The 9,712-nt window shown below is 39.6% G+C and overlaps 1 protein-coding gene and 1 long non-coding RNA gene across 4 annotated transcripts in view; one reads left to right on the plus strand and one right to left on the minus strand.

The window, feature by feature from the left end:
* LOC119467253 overlaps positions 1 to 72 on the plus strand; it is a 14,766-nt gene extending 14,694 nt beyond the window's left edge. Inside the window, exon 3 of the long non-coding RNA XR_005195787.1 lies at positions 35 to 72. This is a non-coding gene — a long non-coding RNA (uncharacterized LOC119467253). The remainder of the gene's footprint in view (positions 1 to 34) is intronic.
* The window catches only part of LOC108284106 (schwannomin-interacting protein 1), a 586,546-nt gene that overhangs the window by 150,761 nt on the left and 426,073 nt on the right, over positions 1 to 9,712 (minus strand). The gene's annotated exons all lie outside the window — the stretch shown is intronic.

A 9,712-nucleotide genomic window follows, 5' to 3' on the forward strand; every position in this document is an offset into this window, starting at 1 on the left:
GCCACCATGCCCAGCTAATTTTTTGTATTTTTAGTAGAGACGGGGTTTCACCATGTTGACCAGGATGGTCTCGATCTTTTGACCTCGTGATCCACCCGCCTCGGCCTCCCAAAGTGCTGGGATTACAGGCTTGAGCCACCGTAAATCAACTCATTTTTAAATTAAATTTATTCAAAAGGGAAACTTTACATTGCTACTAACAATGAAATATAAGTATCACTTGCTAATGTTGAAGAGATTACATATACTGTGTTTCGTCAACTTTGAGACACACTTTACAAAATAATTTTGATATCTCTGAAACTGGGGTATTAACTTACAATCAATGGCATCTAGCAATTATAACTGGCAACATTTCTCATCTTCTTAGTGGCATGGAAAATAATGTGCTTTACACATCAATGGTGTATTAGATTTGATGAGATATAGTAAACTATAAAATCGATGTTATTAAACTTTTTAAAACAAAAGGTAAAAATAGTAAACAAAAAATAGAATAAATCAAATTGACTTATAACATGTATGGCTGAAGATGTTTCTTATTAGACGGATGAGACGGATGGAACTTTTTTTTGGAGGCCAAGACTCACTCTGTTGCCCAACCTGGAGTGTAGGTGCAATCCTGGCTCACTGCAACCTCTGCCTCCTGGGTTCAAGTGATTCTTCTGCCTCAGCCTCCCGAATAGCTGGGATTACTGGCGTGTACCACCACCCCCAGTTAATTTTGTACATTTAGCAGGGACGAGGTTTCACCACATTAGCCAGGCTGATCTCAAATTCCTGACCTCTGGTATCCACCTGACCCAGCCTCCCAAAGTGTTGGGATTATAGGCATGAGCCATTGCACCCAGCCAGGAGGATGGAAATTTTTGATCAAAATAATTGGATATGCTACTTGATAGTTTCAGACAAAGTTGAGGATCCACATTAATGAGACAAATCTGTCCATTGTTATATTAACTGACATTAAATATCTGAACTTGCATGGGGATGTGGTTGGAAAGCTCAAAAGATATTTGACCATTTTATGTGTTGTAATTAAGTATACATGTATGTACTCTGCAACTTCAGGGAGTGACATTTCAACATCACTGAATAAAACACACAGATGCCTATGGAATTCAGTATATGAAGTCTCGCCCTATTAGGGATCCTGGCTGCCTATGCTTCTCATGGGCATGAGCACTGAACCCGTGGTCATGCCCATGAGAAGCGTAGACAGCCAGGATCACTAATAGGGGAAGGAACATCTGTGAATATACATGGGCACCTCACCCCTGCTTTATGACATTAGGGTAAGGTTGATTACCCTGGCCATACCTATATTTGTCTCATCCTAAGCAACATTCTGCATGAAATCACAGGTCTTATGTGCTAAGTTTTCCCCCAAATATTAATGAATGTACATAGAAGACTGCCAAAAGACATTTATCTGAGTACCACTTAAAAATTATCTTCTCCCACATTTGGAAAACACTTATATAGATAAAGCATTAAATAGGAAGAACTCACAGAGAAAAGGAAGAATGCATTATATAGCTGGAGCCAGATGCATCAGGTGATAAGCAGAGAAATTAAGAGGCTAAGACTGGAGGAGCTTTGCAGGTCCAAGATTGTTGGCCCAAACTTCTAGAGATGGCCCTTGGTAGGAAGGTGCTACCTTAAGGAGATGACATAGTATTCATTTATCCATTTCTCTGTTCATTCAGCTCCTCTTTCATCCAAACATCTACTATATGTCAGGCACTAGGTTGGGTTGTGGGGAGAGAGAGCTGAAAGAGGTCAAAGAGTTCATGGCCCAGAAAGGAAACAAAGAATACTCATGGTTAACAGTTGGGTTTCAAAGTATTAGGGTAGACATAGACAAAGAGTGCTACGGAAGAGGTGCTGGAGAGGTGTTTAACTCAATGTGGACAGCTCAAGGAAGCCTTCCCAAATGAATCATGCTTGAATTGGGTCTTGAGGTATAAAAGAAAGTTGCTGAAGTTCCCCAAAGGCTGAAAGACAGAGGATATTCCAACTTTGGGGAACAGTATGGTCAAAAGTTTGGAGATATAAGAAAACATGGTTCGTCTCCCACGAACCAAGACAAGGCAGTTTGGTATAGAATGCCTGGAAAGAGAGTGAATATTGGAGGATATAGGGAAAGAGGCTGGAAATGGTAGGAAAAGCAAGAGTAGATATGAAGGATATTGAACTTGACTTTAAACCTGAAATTGATAAAGAGATCTGAAGGATTTTAAGACAGAAATGGCTGGATTATATATGTTTTATGTGTTGACTGATGCTGAGAAAAACTAAATTTTATATCAAAACATAACCTAAAGGCTTTATCCAGAGTGCCAGTCAGTCAGCAGTATAGATATGTACCATTTAAAAAATGATTTAGAGTCTAATCAAGGAGTGGTGGTGACTGGAAGGGAGTGAGAATGGAGATGATTAGTGTTGTGGATATGAAGCCCTGGGTAAGCCACACATCCAGTAATCTCAATGTAATCTCCCACAAGAGAAGTGGGGTTTTAAAAGAAAGGAAGAGAAGAAGCAAGTGCTAAACTTCTCAATGAATGTAAAGAAATGGCTGGACCACCAATAGATGAAAAGACATGATAGGATCAGCTAGAGGAGGATGGAGGAAATCCCCTTCTGTAAATCCTAAAGGAAGAATTCATAGGGACTAATTTTCTATCTATTGATCTATATTTTTTGTTTTTTAAAAAATAATTTTCATTATGGAAACATTCCAGGCATTTACATAATTGCATAGAACAATGAACCCCATGTACCTATGACCTCACTCTAGAGACTATCAACCCGTGGCAATTTTATTTCACCTATTATGTTCCTCTCACCCCCACTAGATTATTCTGAAGCAAGTCTGAGATATATCATTTTAAGACAGTGGTCTTTATTCTTCTCAGCCCAAACCTGTGTCAGAATCATAGGATATGATAAACCTTGCACTGTGACTAATTAGACAAACACTGAAAGTAACAAATATAGAGGCAAAGTCTACTCTCTAATAAAGAGAAATAAAAAATAAGACAACATTAACATGACTATGAGTCATTTGGAGAAGATAAAATAGAATAATTCTAAATAATGGTAATCTAGCAAACAAGGTTACTAGCAAAATCCCACGATGTGAATTAAACTAGTGGGGTTAAATATGTGAGCAGGAAATTCAATTTTAAAATGTGTAAACAAAAGCACTGATGAAATAAGCTATGAAATAAACTACTAGACTTCAGTGAAAAGCCTGAAAGCAGAAAGAGACTTGGGCTGAGGGCAAAATGGGAAAGCAAATGAAGTACAAGTTAGAATATGGCCTAACCCGTTTAACAGAGATGTCAATTAATTCCTCCATTTGGTGATTGTTACTATGCATCTGTCATAGTAGGAAACTGTCTGGGCTCTGGAATTTTTAGTAAACCATCTCCTCTGCTTAAAGAAGTCACTTTACCTAGAAGCAGGCAGGGGCATTTACTTGATTCAACACTCTACCTGGGAGCCGGCATGGGCGTTACTTGATTCTGCCTGACTCTCATCGAGATTCTTTATTAAACACCTGACTCCTTGAAAAATGGAGGCAACTGGAAGAGGTTCAAAGAAGTGGAACAGAAGATAATTAGAGAAGAGATTGATTTTAGCAGAAAGATCAAAGGAACCAAATGCAGAGAACTTGGCTAAGCAAGGCCTCAGGAAAAAGTGAGCTATTTGAGGCACGTAAAGAGTGAAGCAAATAAGAAATATGGAGCTGCTGCACAGGGCATAACGAACAGCCCTGTGATGGACGTACACATAGGGAAAGGCAGGTCGTGGGTGGGAGAAGCTGCTCACCTGGCACAGGATGGCCCATCAGCCCCGTTGAACACTCTCTGACATTCAACAGCCTTCTGTTCAATGGCTACCTTGAACACCAAGCTAATAGAATGCCAGCTTCCAGAGAGGTAGGCTTTATTTTTAACCTTTCAACTTTGGACAGGAAAGTGTGCTAAATCAGTACTGCTCTGGCAAGCAGGATGGGCAGGGGGAAAGAGTATTTCTCTCAAATGTCATTTATAGATAAGTTCTAGTGCTCCTCACTCCTACAGAATTTTTTCTAGTCAGCAAAATTTTTACCAGTGAAGGCAGACAGACAGAGAGAAAGAAAGAGATTGATTCTCTTGGGTTATATTTTCTATTTTTGGGTTCTAATGGGTTATATTTTAAATTTTTGCCTAAGGTCTTATTGACCTCATTTTGGCAACATTATAAAGTTCTTGATCAGTTTCTTTCAGACCCTGGGTCTTTTTGTTCTTTGGAGAGTTAAAATTTATCTTTTTATTTTTAAATATGTCATACATACAAAGCAAAATATAAAAACATTTATGTGTAGTTTAAAGAATAATGTTTAAATGAATTCCTGCATTTCTCACTTCCCCACTTTAAGTCAGAATATTTTGTTTAGTACCTTTAAGGCCCTCTGGGTGTCTTATGTTGATGACATTTCCTCTTCCACCTCTTCCCTCTCAATACTATCCTAAAATTCACCTTAATTCCTTGCTTTTCCTTATAGTTTTACTATAAGGTACGGTATATATACTGTTTAAAAATCTGGGGGATCTTCTTCTTTTAAGACTGTGAGTTAGGGGTTCATCTATGTCCATTCATTTAACTAGTTATTTTTTAAATTAAACTTTTAATTTTGATATTATTGTACATTCATATGCAGTTTTAAGAAATAATATAGAGAAAATATAGACAAAAAGCCCTTGAGCCCTTTACCCAGTTTTCTACCAATGGTAACATCATGCCACTCCCTTCAGCTCAGGCTGGGCACAGGATGCTCCTCCCTTCAAATGAGAATTGAGTTGTTCTGCAGGTGAACTGACAAGTTTCCACATTGTTGCTTTGTGAATCTCTGCATTTGCAGAGACACACTGAGGTCAGTGTGGGGGCCACTGGCTGTGGAGCTGCAGAAAGAAGAGTTGGCTATGAGGAGGAACAAGAGGACAACAGCAAGAATTTTCTGGTCTTGGAAGCTGAGTAGCCTTTGTCAGGGAGGAGCCAATGCACTTGGAAACTATCTGTGAGGCTTTAATGCCTAAGTAAAATGAGTACTGAAATACCTGAATCTCTTCAAGAGATTCCGATGTTCAATGTTACTATTTCAATAGAATAAATGTAGACTTGGTCCCAGTTATTCATATCATTAGTCTCCCATTTAGTAAAATGATGTATGTAGGCTAATTCATATTGACCCTCAGAGAAAAAAAATCACACATTGTTATTCAAGAAGCACAAGTAATTTTATCTCTTTTTACAAGCCCAAATCAAATAGATTACCTTTCTGAGCAATGAACAACTTGAAATGCAGATGGATATGCAAGGTTAAAGAGCAAGAGGATAAGGACTTGCATTTGAAAGAGCAAGGTCTTCTGTAATTTGGTGCCACGAAATTCTCTTAAATGTATGTAGAGAAACCAGGGGATTCTGAATCTGAAAAATCTCTCAAGGAAAAAGTAAAAGATAACACAATGGTGTCACAGGAAACAGCATTTTATATGTATTTAGCAGCCTTCCTGAAGGAAAAACACTTCTCAAGACCTTCGCCAGTACTCCTCTTGTCCAGGCCCCCATCATCTCTGTTGTGGACTACTGAAAGAGCTTGCTATTGAATGTCCCTCTTTCACCTTTGTCCCTTACAATTCACTTTCCACTCAGTAGCCAAAGTGATCTTTGAAAGATTCCCTTTTAAAGCTTGCAACTCTCCAATAGCTTCCCACTGTACTTAGGATAAAATTCAAACTTCTTAGCCTGGCTTTAAAGCCTCTTTAGGATTTCTCAATGGAGACAATTTTTCACGACAATATGAGCAAGATAAATCTTGTGTGAGTCTATCAAGAGCAGTGCAAGATGTTTATCTCCCTGGTCCCTGCCCACTAGAAGCCAATAGTGTTCTGCCCTCAACTCTAGCATCTTATATGCAAACTGCCACCTGCACATCTTCAACCATCCTATAGGCAGAAATAGAGAGGTTGCAGCATCCCCAGCTGAAACTCCCTACCAGCCTACTCACTCTGGCTCCTATGGACTTTTAACCTCAGGACCTTTGCACTGGCCATTTTTTTCTGCCTGGAATGCTCCATTCCCAGACCTATCCATGTTTGGTTTCTTTTCCACATTCAATGTTACCTTCTCAGAAAGGCCTTCCCTGACCACTTGTAAAATAGCAAAACACACACACACATATGCACACAAATACACACATAGTTTTTCTCACTCCCTGAACACACTTTATCACTATATACAATTTTCTTCTTTGTTTACTCATTTATTGTCTGCCTCTCCTCTCTAGAATGTAAGTTCCATGAGAACATTATGTTTTGTTTGTTGTTATATCCCCAGTGTCTGGGGATACATTTTTGTAAATATTTGTTGATCAAACAAAATAGATGCCATTAAGTTATATGCCATTTAATCACACTTATAATAAATGTTAAGATGCAGCAGGAAAACATTATTTAATTCATTGTTCATATAAAGCTCTGAGGCATTAAAAATAACAAGTCCCACAGTGAATATGAACACAGAGAGAGGAACTAAACTAGAAATGTCATTACCTTCCTCCTAAATCACATCGAATTATTTCAATATAAGGCAATCCATGAGATAGGTCACATTGAAAGATAGAAATATTCAAAGATTATAATTAACATAACTCTCTTGTCTGAGCCACTTTAGGGCATCATGCTTATGTTGGTTACTACTATCTATATACCAGTTGCATTTCTTTTTGTTTGTTTGTGTTTTTTTTTTTTTGAAATTGAAAGAAAAAAATCTATTGAAGGTCTGAAAAACAGTTCCTAAAAGATTGACTTTTCCAGAAAACTAGCTACACAACGCATTGTGTCAATCAGGTTAAAATGTACATTAGACACAAATATAAAAACCTGGACTATTTCATTTTACTTTCCAGTTTATTATACCTCAAATATAGACTCAAAAACTTAACGTCACCTTTCAGAAAAAGGGACAAGGAAATAAATTTATTGTTTCCTCTGAAATAAACTTAAATACATGTCTTTCATCTGATTCTAGGTCCTAACAAAATTGATCCATGAACAAGGCAAAGCATCATGTGGGGATGCAAACACAACACACACCCATTGCCACTCTCCACTCCCACACCCCGAGCAGTGTAGCTCAGCAGTTCTAGAGCTCTCTCCTGCCAAGCACCCATCCCACCTGAAACTCCTCAATCCAGTGCTCCAGGCAGCTGCTGCCAATGAATTGGAGTTGACAGCAAGTTAAAAATCTATTTGCCAGCCCTGGGATCATGGAAAGAGCAAACATTTTTCACATAAATCTGAGTTCGAAATCTTCTCTTTATCACTTGTAAGATCATGGTTACTTAACCTCTTTCTGTTTAATGATACCAAATTTGTAGTTGAAATAATATATGTCTTGCTTGTTACAATTAGAATTCAATAAATCGTAGCACATAACTGTGGCGAGAAGGCTATACTTTACCTCCAAAAATGGAGGAGGTATTATATAGAAAGGCGGGAGTAAGTGCAAGTTACTGGGAACACTAGAGTGAGATTTATTGTTGGACTGGAGGAGCAGTTCCCAAAGTGTAGCCCAGATCACCTGTAAACTTGTTAGAAATTGCAAACATCCAGGCCCCAGTTGAGACCTACAGATCAGAGACTCTGGGGATAAAGCCTGGCAATCTGTGTTTTAACCTTCCAGGTAATTCTGACGCATGCTCTCTAGTTTGCGAGCCACTGCATCAGAGGGGCAAGTGGGAGTGGAGAATAGAAGTGATGAAGTTAGGGGAGAAGGATGTCTATTCACCTGGTGATTAATCAGGCAGAAAACAAGGAAGTGCTACCCCTCACAGAGGCTTTGACCATATCAGCACTCCCCACTTTAGTGGAAATTTCCCATAGACAGGATATCAATTTGCCATAAACACAAAGTACAGACCAGACCCAGAGACTACTAAAAGAAGATGGGCTTGTATTACAAGGGTGGGTGTGGGGAGAATGTTCCCAGTGTAGCCCCAGTACAGGCAGGCAATAGACTGGACTGCAGTCTCTTTCCCTTGGAAGCGTAGGTAGCCATGGTTCCTGATTGTTTCAAGTGAAGCTTTGAATGAAGGCAAGAAGCTGGCCTAGACACTTCTTCAAGCTTCCCCAGCTTGGTGGCTTCATGAACGAATTACATCTGAAAAGCTAAAGGCGAATAGTTGGGCAGCTGGGGAAGAAGGGAGTCAAAGATGTATCAGGAGATTCAACTTCACTAGGATCTCTCATCTCCATCTATTTGATGCTTTCCCCATTCTAACTGCTTCTGCCAGTGTACCAAACACAGAGGTACTTGCCTGGGGGTAAAAAGTTAAAAAATATTTTTGGCTGGATGCTGTGGCTCACACCTGTAATCCCAGCACTTTGGGAGGCTGAGGTGGGTGTATCATAAGGTCAAGAAATTGAGACCATCCTGGCCAACATGGTAAAACCCTGTCTCTACTAAAAATACAAAAATTAGCTGGGTGTTATGGCAGGCACCGGTAATCTCAACTACTCAGGAGGCTGAAGCAGGAGAATCGCTTAAACCTGGGAGGTGGAAGTTGCAGTGAGTCGAGATTGTGCCACTGCATTCCAGCCTGGGTGACAGAGCGAGACTCCATCTCAAGAAAAATAAATAAATAAAAAATATTTTTAAGGAACACAGCCAATCCAAAGCTCTTTGAAACCCAGCAGCTTTTAAACCACATCTGCATTTGTAGCTTGTTTCCACCATTAACCCCTGTAGCAGGTCTATGATTGCCTCAGCATCTATTTCTGTTTGATTCCACCTAATTAGAAACATAACTTACATTTTTTATTGAAAATAAAATTCACACTTCCTTAGAAACATATCCATACTTGCAGATTGTTCTAAAGTGTGTAGACAAGATCTGGGGCCATTACGTTATTAAGGTTTAAGACTTTGTTAGAGATCCAACATAATTACTGAGCAACTGTCCTGGCACAGTTCATACTTTCCCTCAGCCACGTGCATAAGTACTATTATCATTCTCATTATGCAGGCCATAGATTGAGGCTCAGACACACATGTAGGAACTAGCCCAGAGTTTCACAGCTACTTTAAGTGGATAAGTGTAGACTCTAAACACCAGTCTCTTGACAGAGGCGGTGTTAATCCATGACTAGAAGATTGCCTATGTGTGTGACCTGCTCTTAGTTGAGTTAAAAATGGCATGCTCAATTCCCAGCTGATGTATGTGCTGGGATGTGTGTTTTCAATGGAATGATTCTGCTGCTGAAATTTGTCACCACCTTTCTAAGCTGGTAATTTTTTCGGTTTGTAAGTGAGTCATACGCAGACTCATTGCAAGTAAGGCAAACTTACTCTTAAAGTTTTAAGTCTATTTAGGTCTATTTAAGACCTAAATAGACCAGGTGCGGGGGCTCACACCTCTAATCCCAGCACTTTGGGAGGCCGAGGCAGGTAAGTCACGAGGTCAGTAGTTCGAGACCAGCCTAGCCACACAGTGAAACCTCGTGTCTGCTAAAAATACAAAAAGATTAACTGGGCATGGTGGTGTATGCCTGTAATCCCAGCTACTCGGGAGGCTGAGGCAGGAGAATTGCTTGCACCTGAGAGGCGGAGGTTGCAGCAAGCCAAGATTGCACCACTGCACTCCAGTCTGGGCAACAGTATA

Source organism: Cebus imitator, unplaced genomic scaffold (assembly GCF_001604975.1).
Source record: "Cebus imitator isolate Cc_AM_T3 unplaced genomic scaffold, Cebus_imitator-1.0 Scaffold270, whole genome shotgun sequence".
NCBI classification, from domain to species: domain Eukaryota; kingdom Metazoa; phylum Chordata; class Mammalia; order Primates; family Cebidae; genus Cebus; species Cebus imitator.